At 45.6% G+C, this 17500-nt stretch overlaps 1 protein-coding gene across 6 annotated transcripts in view; it reads left to right on the top strand.

The window, feature by feature from the left end:
- LOC143285519 (b(0,+)-type amino acid transporter 1-like) overlaps positions 1-17500 on the top strand; it is an 89586-nt gene that overhangs the window by 30603 nt on the left and 41483 nt on the right. The window contains exon 1 of one of the 6 annotated variants that reach the window (XM_076592866.1): positions 4231-4452. The exons of 3 other annotated variants lie outside the window; for them this stretch is intronic. The gene's annotated coding sequence lies outside the window, so the exon portion shown is untranslated. 2 more of the 6 variants (XM_076592869.1, XM_076592864.1) reach the window with 2 other exon arrangements.

Here is a 17500-nt window from a genome sequence, read left to right on the forward strand (position 1 = left end):
GACAGTATCCGAGCGAAGGGACCTTTACCTCCTGGCAGTACTGTAAAGGGATTTTTATTTAATTTGGGAAGTGCTCAATGAGGCACCTTTATTGCTATTGGCAGTTCCTGTGTGAGGCGTCCTTTACCTCTTGGCAGAGTGTGTGTGAGGAAAGCTTTATAGCTCTTGGCAGCGTCTCACACGTACGCGCACGCTCACTCACGCGCACACACACACATACACACACACACACATACACACACACACACACACACACACACACACACACACACACACACACACGCTATGAGTGACAGAGCACAGACAGACAGACAGACAGACACACTCACACACACACACACATACACACACACACACACACACAGTATGCCGAGTGACAGAGCACACACACACACACACACACACACACACACACATACACACACACACGCGTGCGCGCGCGCGCGACAGACACGCACACACACACACACACACACACACACACACACACACACACGCTATGAGTGACAGAGCACACACACACGCACACGCACACACACACACACACACACACTGTGCGGTGCCATGCCAAGTCAGTTCCGAGCCGGAGCGCGAGCGGCGAGTACGTGCCAGTGGTTCGGAGCGCTCCATTCATGGTGCTCCCGTCAGGAGTGCCAGCTGTAGTGCTCCCCCCTGTGCCGTGCGGTGCCGGGCCGGGCCGCTACCTTCCCACTCAAACTTTGCTTCCCTGGCGTTTTCTGTCTTGTGACGTCCGTGTTGCCCCACTTTGACCTGTACGGCTTCAGTCCCGTCGCTTCTCTCCCTTCATTACTAATAGACCGCTGGAGAGTTCCGCGGCCATCTTGGATCTTGCGCATGCGCATCTAACTTTTACTCGACTGTGATTCGAGCAATGCACAAGGCGATCGACTGACATAGACAAAAGCAGCAAACATGTGCTGTCTTCCGTTTTTTCAGTTGATAGACTCCATTGTTACAACCAGACTCTGGTCAAAGAAGTGCCATCGTATGCATGCACACACAAAAAAGAACAAAAAATCGTAAAAGGAAGCCTGCTGTTTCGCAGGTTCTGCATCTTTCGATCGCCTTTGTTGCTCGAAATTTCGGAGAGCCAATCAATTCCGAGAGCACAGATCATGTCTGTAGTAAGTCAAGTAAGCACGGAACTCTCCAGCAGTCTGTTCTGCTTGTGTTTGTATATGTCTGTGTTGCGTCTGTGGGACTTCTCATTCTAGTTTGTATACGATGTACAAAACTTGATCAATATGTTACACGTTGCTGGATAATTACATTGTAACTGCTTGTGAGCACAACGTTAACTAATGTGTTTCATATTTTGTATTGATATAATTATGTGATGTTTCCATGTTCCCCCACGTCTCCACGGTATCGTCTTGTCCCTCAGTCCGCCTCTCTGTGTCTGTCTGTCTGTCTGTCTGTCCCGACTTCAGTTCTTGTCTTTCCAACTCTGTCTGTCTGTCTGTCTGTGTCTGATTCAGTCTCTCTCTTGAACCCTCCTCCCCCCCCCCCCCCCCCCCCCCCCCCCCCCCCCCCCCCCCCCCCCCCCCCCCCCCCCCAAACCACTCTCTCTTCAATTCCGGCCCTGTCCGTGTACGTCTCCGTGTCTGTCTCTCTATATATTGTCTCTCATCTGTCTATATATATATATATACATGTGTGTGTGTGTGTGTGTGTGTGTACGTGTGTGTGTGTGTGTGTGTGTGTGTGTGTACACAAGCCTTTTCTGTGGATTGTGTCCGTCCTCTGTTTTTTTTTTCAATCACTGTCACACACCAGCCCCTCCCTCTCTCTCTCTCTCTCTCTCTCTCTCTCTCTCTCTCTCTCCACTCAATCTGATGTTATTACTGGGTGCTTTGGCTGGAAGCCATTCCCAGGAGATGGGGGAGAGATATATATACAGCACGGATCAATGGAACGACCGTTCGCTCCCGCCCTGCCCCTGGCCGCCTCGCTCCATCTTTTGGGGACTGGAGTCAGTGTGGCTGGGCCTCTGTCGGCTGGAATATACATGTTCAGATACACATACATCGTGTAATATGATATAATGGGATATAACATAATAGTATTATTATAATGATATATAACATGATATGATATAACATGATGTAATGAAATGTAATCGAAACATATAATATCATATGATATAATTGATATAACAGGATGTAATAAAATGTAAGCGAAACATATATCATATGATATAATATAATATAAATATAAGATAATGTATTGATATCTACTATACCATACTGTATTATCATAATGTACCATACAATACGATACTGTACTGTACTGTACTGTACTGTAGTGGGTGTGTATTAAGACGTGGGTTGTAGTCCTAACTCAGTCAATCTTAAGACGTGGGTTGTAGTCCTAACTCAGTCAATCAATAAACTGCATGTTGTCCTCATGTGGATACGAATCCGACACATTTTCAGTTTTAAACGAAAACTCCAGATTACTTATCAACTGAACTTTGGGTCTGATTTAACATGTCAGTTTCATTGTGCTCATTTTGGGGATGGAAACACTCACCTGTCATAAGTCAAATTGTACATGCGTTCGTCAATTCTCAGCTCAGAGAAGCGGCATGTTTTTAGATGGATTAAAGTGTTGAATGTGTTCACTCAGTCTTGAAGTACCCAGTAAGTTCAGTTTGATCCATCAGTAATGTGAGCTTTTCAGTGTGAACCGGGAAAGTGTCAGGTTTGTTTGTTTGTTTGTTTGTTTTGTTTTGTTTTGCTTTACCCAACAGAAAGACAGCAACACCGGTTCAGAGTTGTATCGTCTCTCTCTGGGTGGACACACATCAATGATAGTTATTAATAGAATCCGGTGCGGAATCAGAGTTCCCTGTCTCGCTTGCCCATGCCCAGACCCACCCACCGGCACCTCACACACACACACACACACACACACACACACATTCACACACCACAATCACATCCCTTCACTCCGCTCTCTCTCTCTCTCTCTCTCACCCATCTCTCTCACACACACACACACACACACACCACATCTCTCCACACACCTCTCTCTCTCTCCTGTCTCCTACACAACACCAACCACCCACCACCTCCACCACCACTCACTCACCCCACACACACACTCTCTCCTCTCTCACACACCACCACACCTCTCCACACCCTCTCTCTCTCCTCTCTCCACCACACTCTCTCTCTCTCATCTCACACACACACTCTCTCTCACACACACCTTCTCTCTCTCACACACACACTCTCTCTCTCTCCTTCACACACACACACACTCTCTCTCTCTATCACTAACACACTCTCTCTTCACACACACACACCCTACCCACTACACACACTCTCCTTTTCTCTTCTCCACCACCCTCTCTCCTTCTCCACTCTCTCTTCCTACACCATCATTCGCCACACACACTCGACAACTCAGTCACTTGTATATTGCCACACCTACATTCGGCAGGTCTCTACCGGGGCATGTGTTTGCACTGTATTATCTATTGTCTGGCGGAGTTAGCGACTACACTGTAAGATTCAGCTCAATCGGCGGGCTGTTGTCGGTTTTTGGGAGTGTGTGCTTGTGGAGGATGTGATCTGGTGGTTGGTGGTGTGATGAAGTCGTCATTACTGGCTGGAGGAATGTGATCTGGCTGCTAGGTCGTCATGCATGCCGTCTCATATCGTCTACGTCTGTTCCGTTGTCGTCTGTCCATCGCTGTCTTCCTCTGTCACTATCTGCTCTTCCTCTCGTCACTGTATCTGTCGCCTCTTGTGTGTGTGTTGTGTGTGTGTGTGAAGTTCTCCCGCACCTCTGTCTCATTCATCCTCCCCCCCCACCCCCTCCTCCCACTGATCCTCCTTCCTCTCTCCCTCTCATCCCCCACCTCCCCACCCCACCCCCCCCCACCCACCCCTCCCCAGCCGCCTGTCCACCTGTTACCCCCCCCGTCCCTTCCATTGCATCATTCCTCGCCGTTGGCCCTATGGCCGTGTGCCGGCCACTGATTGGGCCAGAGGGTCGTCAAACGGCGCACGTGCAGAGCAGCACGTCACGTCGCGAGACACCTTGGACAAGGTGGCACCTCACTGCACTCACTGCACCCCCCCCCCCCACCCCCCCCCCCCCCCCCCCTCTCCCTTCTCCCCTCTCCTGCCCTTCATCAACCTGCATCCGTGTTGTTGGTTTTGTTCAGCGGCAACCACGGCGTGAGCCGGGCGTGTTTTGTTCGTTCTGTCTCCCTCTCTCCCTGCCTCCTGAACCGAGAAGGCTGGAGGCCACACTCCGCTTATACACCGTGCAGTGGCTCTCAGTGTCTGGTCATACCCACGAACTTTAAATAGAAGTAAATAGCCTGTAAGTTCGTGGGTTTTACCTGACAAGGAAAAAAAAAAGCATTATGTAGCTGTGTTGGGTTTTTGAGTGCCTCTCCTTCGCTCGTCTGGTGAGGTAAGTGCAGTAAGTGTGCAGAGCTGACACTGAATGCTGGTTGAAGGACGATATATACACGTGGATGTTTGTGCAGGATTTTGTGTACATGGCTGCCCAGGGGGGGTAAACTGAAACGGTCATACCCGTAAAAAACCCTCTCGTTACATACGAGTGAACGCGGAAGTTGCTGCACACGAAGTGTTTTGTGTTCACTGCAGGAGACTTGAGACTCAGTGGCTGGCGGTTGGATGCCACACTGGGTTTCAGTTTCAGTTGCAAGGAGTGTCAAAGGTCGAAGCGTGGGGAGTGATCCATAAATGTTACGTCACATCTGCTGTTTAAAGAAAGAAAAACACTTGAAGATGCCTGATCTTCGCATCAGCATACCTTAACGCCATGAGAGAGAGAGAGAGAGAGAGTGTGTACGTGAGGGAAGGGACGCAGGGAAGTCAAGGAGGCGTTAACGTCTTCAATCAACCCTTTCCCCCCTCTCACTCCCCCCTCCCCCCTACCACCGACTCCCCCTCCCCCTCTCTCTCAATACATCACGGGCCAAACACATGAGTCACATGGTTCGCCCTGATGACCGTTCGCCAGCAGTCAGTGAGAAAGGCAGAAGGTTGTTGACCACAGGACGGCCCCACTGAGCTGAATGGACTCAATGGACGGCCCGCATGTCAGACAGCACGTGGCGAGACGCCGTGCAACAAGTGTCCTGTTGAAGTGTGAAGATTGTGTCATGTTGCACGAGGCTTCTGCACTGCACTGCAGCCTCGTCTCCCTTTGTCTTTTACAAATGTATCTTTTATTGTTCAACAGTGCACATTGTAATAATGCAAACAGAGATAAAGGAGCATCAACAAGCTTAAAGCTTATACTGCTTTGCACTTCAGTTTTGATATTACGGCTGATGAACTATATCATTTGTATCAAATAACTTATTCATAAACAGTAAGTAAAGAAATAAAACAAATGAATACAGAAAATACGTAGAATAATGCTACTATCAATATGGACTTTTTTTTCCACAGGAGTGATTCGAATCCGGCTTCTTTTTTTCTTTTTTTCCTTTTTTTAACCTCCCTTCGTCTTGAGAGAGAGAGCATTTTAGCTTTGACTTGAAATAAACACTGTGCGTGCTCTTGAACTGCAACAACAACAAACTGGCCAAACAAAACAAAGAAATGGCAGCACCTCTTGAGACTGGTGAAATTGAAGTGAAAACACTTTCTGACAACGTCCTCGTATACGAGAAGCTTTGTGCAAGCTGCGATAGGGGATGGGCCAGGTGGGTGGGGAGATGTGGCTGGAGAGGGTGCGGAGGAGTGGCGGGGGTGCAGAGGGGGTGTGTGTGTTGGGGGGGGGGGGGGGGTATAACGTGTAGGCGGATGGAGAGCTGCAGAGAACTGAACAGCAGACTTTGCACAAGGCAAGAGGCACTTGATTGTGATAAACGTGAACTGTGTCGTGTTTCAGTGATGACACTCAGTGGACTGCGTAACATGTTACATTAACACGTATCGTCCTTATTCATCACATTTCTCAATGCACCTATGAGTACGCACGCACGCACGCTCTCTCGCTCACACACACACACACACACACACACACACACGTACGTTCACACACACACACACACACACACACACACACACACCGCGCTCGCAGAAGAGAATCAAGAAGACTGAATCCTTCAACCCCTGTTGGGAATGGGTGAGAAACGGTCAGAACATGACAAAGCATTGAACAGGTTATGTGGATTACAGAAACCAGTTCAGCAAGTTCACTTGGAGATTTGACAATCAATAAGGCGTTTTATAAGTCCGTTTGATACATGATTCGGAAACAAAATCAATAAAAGAAAACATCACGTAGCATTATTTGCTAACTACATGACTTTTCGCAGTTGTCAAACCTTTTCAATGCTTCACAAAATGACAAAGTAATTGAGAAGGCTTGTTTTTGTCTTCACGTACTTTTTAGGAGAAAAAGTATTAACGAAAGTACTAATTTTGGACAGTCTTTTATGAAAATGAATCTCGTATTCAGTTATCAACCCCTACCACAGTTTTTGCAAAAGCACATTCCACGTGGAATACTGTGAGGCATACTATATTTAATTATGCTGGTAGTTTCTGACAGCTGAATCTGAACTCAGAACAAAGGTACGTGTCTGACAATTGAAAAAAAAAAAGTTCCGGTTTTTTTCGGATTCCCCCCCCCCCACACACACACACCCACACACCCACCCACCCTCCACCACATTCAGCTGTGAAATATTTATAAAATCAACATTGACTGCTGTACTGTGCAGATGTAACGCGTCCGTCTCTCCCCTCCTCCCCCGCCCTCCCCACTTTCACCTCTACACAGAAAGAGCTACAAAAGTCGGTCTCTGGGACATTGTAAACAAACAAGTGGTGATAAACAACTGTTACGTTGAATGCCCTCCAGATGGCGCCACAGTCCGCATGCGTGCAGTTCTTACGTCAGTGCACGTGCACATCGTCAGTGTGACGATCCATTGTGCGCATGTGCAAAGTTCTCCACACGTGACCTGACGACTAACGTTGGGCCAACAGTTAAAATACAAGTCGTGTGCGTGTGTGTTACATGCGCGCGCTTCATGATTCGATTGCAAATCTTCGTAGCTGAAGTTGGTGTGTGTGTGTGTGTGTGTGAACGCTCGTGCGCACGCACACCTTATAAAAGATATATATTTCTAAGAGTTTTAAAACATGACCTGAGTACTACCAGTGTTGCAAGTACACATGCTTCTTAAAGTTAAAAGTGCACACGTGACCATGAACAGGCAGACCGGGTGTTTGACTGTTCTCTCTTCTGTTTTATTACTGTATAGATCTAGATGCAGGTATGAACAGAATTAGATATATGATACAAGACTGGACGTGACAGAAGCCACCAGAGTTATTCATATTCCTTCGATAATAAAATATCCTTTTGCAAGTCATGAGCTTCAGGTGTTCGTACCCCTGATCGGGTATATCGTCACCACGCTGAGGAAACGTTTGCCCATAATTATTGGTTATTCTCAGCGGTTTCAACGAAAACTGATCATCATACGGACTGACTAAGTTATGGACAATATTCAGTATCGCCTCAGATGACACAATGTTCGTTCGTTTATTTATTTATAGTCTGTTCATCTAAGATGATGATATTAGACTGGGACAAAAATGTAATAATTGAAAGATGTCACATTTGTGAAGTGGAATCAAGGCCCCACTATATGTATGCCTGGTTCTTTCATCTTGAATGAAAATGACATTAGAGCTAGTGCTGCGTGAAACACACACACACACACACACACACACACACACACACACACACACACGTGTGTGTGTGTGTGTGTGTGTGTGTGTGTGTGTGTGTGATTTTTCTCTCTTTTTTTTCAAGAATGAAAAACTTGTTCGGTGGATATAATGCCTTTCTTTTTTTTTTCGATCGCCTTTTTATCAGCGAACATGTCAGTCAATAAGTTCTCTTTTAGAGATGATTAGGTTGTGTTTTTTTTTTTATCTTGTATAACTCTTTTTTTTTTATCTTGTATAACTCGGGTGGTGGAACTAATAGCTGTGGCTATCAACCACAAAAAATGCTCAACGTTTTGTGATCATTGATCTGGAGTGGGCGCTACAATAATAATACGTCAGATATTATTTTACTCCCACGCACGACCAACACCCAGTTTGTTCTGTGACTGACAGGTGTGTATGACTTTGGGCAAGGTCCCTGGCTAGTCCAGGAAGCCCCTGTTCCGGTCACAGTCCCATAAGGAATACCAGTGCCAGGGGGAAAACAGCAGGAAGTGGTGTTTCAGGTCATAAAACATTATCCAAAACAATCAGCCTAAAACTGAGAAAATGGTCTGGAGATGTAACACTCTAGACGAACTGTGTCAATTTTCAGCCTTCCAGAGCGAGTTATCTTTTTCTGGTGACGTCATCATTGACGTCACTATGCACGTACGTAATATGTTTATAGCAGTCAAGGGGTTCCTCCATTCTGGACTGTTAGGCGTCTGGGTCCGCTTTGGTGGCAACGCGGGTGAACCGGTTACCATTGAATTGTGTGTGTGTGTGTGTGTGTGTGTGTGTGTTTCTTTCTTTCTTTCTTTCTTTCTTTTTTTTTCTTCTTCCTTGACATCAGGATTGGACTAGGGTGTTTCAGTGTGGACTGAGTGAGGGCAATGAACTGACAGGTGTAACGACTGGGATTTCTCAAGTTAATTAACGGGTAGAACTCGGAGTTAAACTCGTCAGTGAACGTCGATTTGTTCCCTTATATGTTTATTTATTGCTTCATATTTCGGAAGACGATTGTCAGTCACTTTATATACACATACACACTTACATATACATACACACACACATACATTCAAGAAGGAGTGTGTGTGTGTGTGTGTGTGTACAAGAAGAAGGAATACGCGCGCGCGCGTATGTGTGTGTGTGTGTGTATACATACATACATGCATACAAGAAGAAGGAATACGTGTGTGTGTGCGCGCATGCATACATACGCGCGCGCGTGTGTGTGTAAAAACAGTTTGATTGATTGGTTATTCCTTCAGTGCCGTCTCCTCGGCTTCGTCTCACAGTAACTTGGCTCGCCCCCCCCCCCCCCCCCCCTCAGTCCCTCCCCCACCCTACACCGTCACCTTTTACCCCGTCCCCGCACCACATTGACCTTCCCTCCATGTTTCCTCAGCTCCAGAAATGTGTGTGTGTGCATGTATGTGCATGTGTGTTTGTGCGTCAGTGTGTGTGCATATATGTGTGTGTGTGTGTGTGTGTGTGTGTGTGTGTATTTTCTTTTTATCACAACAGATTTCTCTGTGTGAAATTCGGGCTGCTCTCCCCAGGGAGAGCGCGTCGCTATACTACAGCGCCACCCCCCTTTTTTTTTTTTATCGTATTTTTTCCTGCTTGCAGCTTTATTTGATTTTTCCTCTGTGTATGTGTCAGTGTGTGTGTGTGTGTGTGTTGTAAGTGTGTGTGTGTGTTGTAAGTGTGTGTGTGTGTGTGTGTTTCCTCGTCTTCCCCATCAACACCCCACGTCTGCCCCCACCCCCTTCCACTACTCACCCCCACCACCATGCTTAATCCTTCTGAACAATCCCCTCCCCCTCCTCCCCACCCCTCCACCCTTTTCTCAAGTTCCCCCGCCAACATCCAGCGATCACGACCTTTCCCTACTGTGACATGATATAACCCAGTTCTGTTCCTTGTATTGTGGTCTGAATGTCGAGGCCTCCACCTCCACCACCACCACCACCACCACGACCATCACCTCCACCACCACCACCAACTCACTCCGCCGCTCCTACAGACCACGTTCGACGCGCAAAGCTAGACTTTGTGTGCGGCGGTGGAGCGTTGTGTTCGCGCCTTTCCCCCTCCAATCCGTGGTGGAGAGACCCTCCCTCCTTTCTTCATTACTGACGACCACGTTGGATCGGGTAGGTGGTGACCCTGGGTGCCTGTAGACAGGGATCAACAGCTGGTCTGGCTTCAGGACAAAGCAGTAACCGTGGAAAGGGGGAGGGGAAAGTACGTTGTGTGTTCTGTGTGAGAACCGTTCAGCAAACTCTGTGGGTGTTTCAAATTCCTGGTTTTTCAACCTCAAGTCGTCGACGGCGGACCAGCCACTACCGCCACCAGCATTGATCTCCCACGGACGGACGGCGGGACAGATCGGCAGGTCGTCTGTGTGTGTGTGTATGTGTATGTGTGTGTGTGTGGCGCGGCACCACACGACCCTACCACGTTGGATTCGTTGTACTGAGGCAGCAGGCGTGTCGAGTTTCGTTTCACTTCGCCGAGAATGAAATCTGAAAAGCGGCAAAACCCATGTCACGGTGAGATCTCTAGATTCTGCAGATACCTTGTACTCGCTCGTTGAAAAAATCTCTCACGATCGATTTTTTTTTTTTTTTTTTTTTTTTTTTAATAACCGTCTTTTCTCACTCACACGAGCAGAGACACGTGAGCGACGGCACGAAGCCTACGTATTAAAACACGTACAATTAAACGCGCGCGCGCTCGTGACGCACCAAACACTGACACACACACACACACACACTGGCTCTCTCTCTCTCTCTCTCTCTCTCTCTCTCTCTCACGCGCGCACACACACACAAGCATACATGACCGCTAAATTGACATCAGGGGTCCCTTGGAAAAGACCAGTAAAAAGATGCAGTTTCTTAAACTGAGGAAACAGCGAGCGTTTGACCGCTGACGTGTGAAATTTGCATTTTGTTGGGCTTTTTTTTTTTTCCAAGCATTCCCTTCGCAATGTGAAAGTGTGTGTGTGTGTGTGTGTGTGACGGGGTGTGTGTGTGTGTACTGGAGGGGGGCGAGGGGGGTGGTACATAGTGTGTGAATTTGTGTGAAAGGAATGTACAGCCTATCGAGTTGCATTGCGCAATATCATGAACGATATGAAAATGATATAGCTAGTAGTAATAGTGGTAGTAGAACTCAGTACATTATGATTATGATGATTATTATTATTATATCTCAGGAAGAAATGGTTTATTTGTGTCATTTTGGAGTGCCGCGGTGGTGTTGGGGTGGGGGTGGGGGGATAGGGAGGGGTGGGGGTGGAGAGGGGGGGGTGGTGGTTGAGGGAACTCGATCGAACATCATCATTGTCATCTTCATCATCACCACAAATCACCATCATCGTCTTTTTCATTGTGAACTTCAAACTATCGCCGCAATGAGATTTCTTCGTGTTTTTCTTCTATTAGGCCAATTACTTTGGTGATAATAAATTTAATCTCATGTTAATATTGATATTAGCATTATTTTACTATATTATGTACTGTTTGTTTATTTGTTTTATTTCATTATTTCATTACTTACTGTTTATGAATGTTATTTGATACAAGTCATAATATGGTTCATCAGCCGTCATGATAAAATTGAAGTGCAACGTTGTGAGCACAGTATAAGCTTTAAGCTTGTTGATGCTCTTTTGTTATTCATTGCACTGTAATCATGTATATTGTTGAATAATTAAAGATTATTTAAACCAATGAGATCCGTCCTCAGTTCTGGCGGACTGACAGACGTGGATACCAAGACTGGACATGGGCTGACCTTCCGGCGGCTCATTCCCCTGACCAGTCAGTGGTGACGTGCTGTGAACTGACCAGTATTACTGGCCAGCGGTCACTTTAGTAGTTCACGTGCAAGTGCACCAGCATTGCACACGACAGAATGTCTTACAAGATGTCAAAGGCTGCTCTTATACATCAGAGATGAGGTTGTCACAGTGATGATGCATATGGTGTACAGAACGACAGGTGTTTCTCAGTCTGAGAGAGAGAGAGAGAGAGAGAGAGAGAGAACGAACGTTTTTTTAATGAGGGAAGTGGAATAAGCCCGCACATGCTTTTTTACATCCAGCCCTCAGGGCAAAGAGAAATGAAATCAAAACACTCGAAAGGTTATAGAAGTACACACATGACATTCAAATACACTCAAATGCACAGTAAACATTTAAAGGTACATAATCATAATGCAATGACAAATATGTATATAAATATAATAATATAAAAGTGCAGTATGAGAGAGAGAGAGAGATGGTGATGATGAAGATGATGACGATGGCGAGAGAGAGAGAGGGGGTGGTGAGGGATATACAGAGAGAGGTTGAGAAATGTCAGCGTGATATGAGTAGTGTGAAATGTTTAGTCGCAATGAGTAACTGAAAACGAGAGCGGAAGAAAATCGTTTTGCTGTGTGTGTGTGTGTGAGTGCGCGCGTGTGCGTTCGTTCGTGCGTGCCTACGTGCGTACGAGCGCGTGTGTTCTGCTTGTAGTTTTCCGGCCACCAGTGCAACTACGTTGTAGCGTTTCCCAACGATTCCGAGTGTAGGGGAAAAGCATTATGTAATTATTGTTCGGATCAATGATTTTCAAATGTCAGCGTTCGATTTCATTTTTTTTTTTTTTTAATAATCATTCATTTATTCGTTTACTTATCTATTCATTGCATAGGGATGGCAAAGGGATTAGTGGGAGGAAGGGGGTGGCACTTTGTGGCAGTCATTGCGTCGACTGACTGTTTTTCTTTCACATATTTATAACTTCTTACGTGTTTTGGATTACTGTTTTTGTTTGTTTGTTTCTGTTTTTCATTCATAGCTTATATGAGACTTACATGTGTTCTGTGAATTCAGCACCATAAATAACACGTTTAATCAAATGTGAATTCATTTTCCTCCCTGTTGTCTCTCTGCCTGTCCCCCACTTCTGTGTGTGTGTGTGTGTGTGTGTGTGTGAGGGATGTACTTTACGAGAGAGGGAACGCTTGCTTTATTCACGCCTCTTTATTCCCATTCTCCGTCTGTGCCCGCAGAAGCATGCAAGGTGACTGAACTTGAAGTAAGCCCTTTGTGGCCTTGTACGCAGACGCAGTGACATTTTCAGATTCTGCGTTCTATGAAATGTGTCTGTGTACACACTTGTTGGTATCGTGCGCAAAAATTTGCAGTCTCCCAATGTTGCCAGTACAGCTGATTGTTCTTGTTCCAAAGAAAATCGTCCTTGACTGTGTTCTCCGTGATCCACGTGATTCACCTCTGCTGACTTGACATTGGAAAAACAACAACATCCCAAACAACAACAACAAAACAACAAAAAAACAAATAACAACAACAAAAAACAACAACAAACAAACACGTGCAGTATACAGTGTCCAACGACAGACAACAGACACAAAGCGAGACAGTTCAGCTGCAATAGCAAGGTTCAGTTCCTTGTGCCTTTTATTGCTTGTTTATATGGCCGACTCTGAGGGCTGCACCAGCGATGAAATTGTTCCAAAAGAAAGAGATCAAAACCGTGAAGATTTTCCACTGCAAACTGGAATAATGTAAAAACAGCAGATGACACAGAATAGTCCAGAAAACGAGATGTAGGTAACGACGAATTATATACTACAGATACACGTCTTGCTCGATCACTGCCGGCTCCTGCCATGAACCAGACATGGGAGAGGTATCGACGATGCACACGGTGGGCTCATCAAGCAGGCCCTGCATCAGTTTGACATTTCTGTGTCACAGTGATCTTCAAGTTCAGAATGAAGAAGCTGCCGTGGGTTGCACTCCATTCCAAGATAAATGAAAAGATGTTATAATGGATTGCTTTATCGTCTACAAAACCCAGTTATTTACTGCAGGAATTCAGAAGGGAAAGCATAAGAAAAATAGATTAGAGAATGTTGCTATTCGCCATCTTCGGAGTTATTTACTACATATCGTTTAGAGTAATATTTCCACCATTTCTTTATGTAGCCATGATCAGTTAGTAACTGAACCATTCTGTGCAGATGGAAACACTGCTTGGGCGGAGGAGGAAGATAGCAGAACCCCCCCCCCCCCTCCCGCCCCCCTCACCCCCCTCCAAAAAAACAACAACGACCCAACAACAACCGTTTCTCTGCCAATGCAGTGTCCGTGAGGGACTGGGTTCGAATCCCGCTCTCGCCCTTTCTTCCAAGTTTGACTGGAAAATCAAACAGAGCGTATTGCCATTCGTATGAAGCGATAAACCGAGGTCCCGTGTGCAGCACGCACCTGGCGCACTGGATAAAGAACCCATGGCAATCATAGATAAATGTTGTCCACCATGGTAGGTACACAGATGTTTATTTGCATGCACTCGAGGTTTCTTTAGTGCGTTGGGTTATGTTGCCGATCAGGTATCTGCCAAGCTGTTGTGTAGCGTTTATGGATTTGTCCGAACGCAGTGACGCCTTCTTGAGAAACTGAAACTGAATTCCGTGGTCATTCCTGTAGATGGAAGCCCACAACTTGTCATGACTTATTTCGAACTTATGCTTCCCTCAGTTTAGTAAACTGAATGGAGACAAAAATACTACCTGGGCGACTAAACCGGCAAAACGAATCACAGCAGCAGGCGGATCTATTCGATGAAACCTTGATATACATTGTCCTACCGACACCGTCGGTTGCCCACGAAATTGACAATAGTTAACTTACGATAAGGGCAAGTGCTCTGGTGGTTGATCAAAATTAAATTAGTTATTTTTCTACAGTGGAAAGGGATTTGAGAGGAGAAAAAGAAAAGAAAAAGACGGTTCCACCAACTATTCTATCGATGTCAATATAGCCATTAGGAACAACATAGCCAGTACACTTCAAGCTACAGCAGAGAACTGAACGAGCGGATAACAGAGCTAGACAACAAAAAACAACAAAGAAAAAAAAAGGAGAGGAAAAAAGAAGGAAAGTAGACATGAGACCCCCACTTTATTGTGATCACACATTGGTTGGTACACTATCAAGCAGACGTCGCCTTTTTTCCCGCTCTACGTCATTCTGTGGTGTGCAGTGAAAGGATTTGCTCACACGGTTGACTGATTCACCTGAGTACTTGTACACAGGACACACGAGTCACTCTGCTGTCACTGGTCGTGGATGGGTGTTTGTGGGTGAATGGCTATGCATATTCAAGAGTAATGGCAGGTGCAGGCACGCGCCATCGTTTTCTTGACCTTGATCTTCCGGTGCTACAAAAACCTGTTTCCGCTGTGAATGTCCGAATGCTTGTGACCACGTGGTCGCACATTGACAGTGTATGCAGCAGGTTGTGGGGAAGGTGGCAGAATGGTTAAGACGCTCAGCTGCCAATACAGAGAGTCCGTGAGGGTGTGGGTTCGAATCCCGCTCTCGCCCTTTCTCCTAAGTTTGACTGGAAAATCAAACTGAGCGTCTAGTCTTCGGATGAGACGATAAACCGAGGTCCCGTGTGCAGCACGCACTTGGCGCACTGAAAAAGAACCCATGGCAACGAGAGTGTTGTCCTCTGGCGAAATTACGTAAAATGAAATCCACTTTCATAGGTACACAAATATGTAAGCATGCACTCAAGGCCTGACTAAGCGCGTTGGGTTATGCTGCTGGTCAGGCATCTGCTCAACAGATGTGGTGTAGCGTGTATGGATTTGTCCGAACGCAGTGACGCCTCCTTGAGAAAGTGAAACTGAAACTGAAACTGCAGCAGGGGGTCTGGTTTTCAGCATGAACGAATATGCGTTTCCAGTAGAGAGAGGAAGAGGACAGGAGTTGGGTTTAACCTGATGACTTGTCAGAGTTCGCCCTCATGGTTATGGGTTATTCTGTGCTGGATTCTCAGTTGTAAGAAACACTTCGTTTTCCATTTTGGTTTGAAGATGGTTGGTTCACAGGCATCCGTGGACGACAGGGCCACAATTAAAATTCGCACGCAGTCAGTCAATTAGCTTTACCAGTTGGGAAGGTCATTGTAGTTGGGTTTTTTTTGCCAGACATGATTTGAGTTACGTTGATGAATTCCATGGTGCCGGAGTAGTACGATCACTTGTCACGACGGAGTCAGCACCAGATCGAGGCTGCTGTTGCGATTGGCAGATCCCGTGCCACTGGACCACGGACGTATATAGTCCATTTTTGACTCACTTGTGTAATCAAAGTGAGTCTATATGTTTTAACCCGGTGTTTGGTTGTCTCTGTGTGTGTGTGTGTCCGTGTGGCCGTGGTCAACTTTAACATTGACATTTTCTCTGCAAATACTTTGTCAGTTGACACCAAATTTGGCATAAAAATAGGAAAAATTCAGTTCTTTCCAGTCATCTTGTTTAAAACAATATTGCACCTCTGGGATGGGCACAAAAAAAAAAAAAGAATGAAGCCTAATTATATGCAAACTGCATTTACGGTTATATTTATATATTTTTTGTATTCTCTAAACTTGGCACTTTGATCTGATATTCAGACCCAACAGTTAGAGCAGTCATTATTATCATTTTTTGTTCAAACAGGAACTTCTTTTGCTAAGCATGGAAGTTTTATTTATTTTGCAAACGTTTTGGTGCAGATAGTAAAAAAGGGAAATTACTCTGTAATGCTAGGGGACTTAATTTGCTTTAAACTGATCTTTCTCATCTTAAACATTACATTTTGAAATTATACTCAATACATAAAAAGCTTGTATTTTTTTTAAAAAGTGTATCACAAGTGAGTCTTGAAGGTTTGCCTCTCTTGTTAGTCCGTGTACTGGACCAACCGACCCCTTTTTCTTCGTATATACTGTATACAGTGCAGCGGTGTTTCTTTCTTCCTCAGACAGAAAAATACAGCTCAGTTCCCAAATTAAAAGCTGTCAGCATACAATGATACAACGGAGGCATTAGGAATAAAGTGTGATATAGACAAAATTATGTTGAAAAAAAAGGGGGGTGGGGGTGATGTAGGGTGGTGGCCGGCGGAGAAGTGTTTATCTTCAGTGGAGTGAAAGGAGGGAGTCACCAGGAACTGGGTGAGAATGGTTTTCACTCGAAAAGAACGACGGGGGAAAAAAAAATACTGACACTCTCATCTGGCCGAAATTCGAAAAATGAACTTGGTTGTGTTATCAGGGGATACGTGCAGTTGACATGTACCTACACCAATACGAATGCTGACACTAACTTTATTGTTTATATGTAGGTACAGAGATCAGTTTGTTTTTTGGCAGCAGCACTTGTAATAATAATAATAATGGTATTGTGCAGAGACAAATCAAAGCGCATTCGCACCAGTCATTCACACGCATGCATAACTTTAAAACTGTAGAAACTAAAGACAAGGAAGGGCAGGCAAGGGAGGCTATTTTGGGAAGAGGTGGGTTTTAAGGTCAGACTTGAAAGACCTGAGTGTGGAGACTTGACGAAGCGAAAGAGGAAGTTCATTCCAATCGCAAGGTCCAGAGACAGAGAAGGAACGGCGGCCAACAGTCGAGTGTTTGAATCTGGGTATGCGTAAACAGAGTGGATCCGAAGCCGATCGTAGTGAGCGAGATGGAGTGTAGAGGTGAAGGCAACCACAGAGATAGAAAGGGGCAGTTTTGTGAATGCATCTATAACATAGAGTGCTGACCTTGTACTTTATTCGGTGTGAGACAGGGAGCCAGTGGAGATGTTGCAAAAGAGGAGTGGTGTGCTCAGATATTTTCTTTCTGAGGACGAGTCGGGCAGCAGAGTTTTGTATG

Source organism: Babylonia areolata, chromosome 9, assembly GCF_041734735.1.
Source record: "Babylonia areolata isolate BAREFJ2019XMU chromosome 9, ASM4173473v1, whole genome shotgun sequence".
In the NCBI taxonomy this organism is placed as follows: Eukaryota; Metazoa; Mollusca; class Gastropoda; order Neogastropoda; family Buccinidae; genus Babylonia; species Babylonia areolata.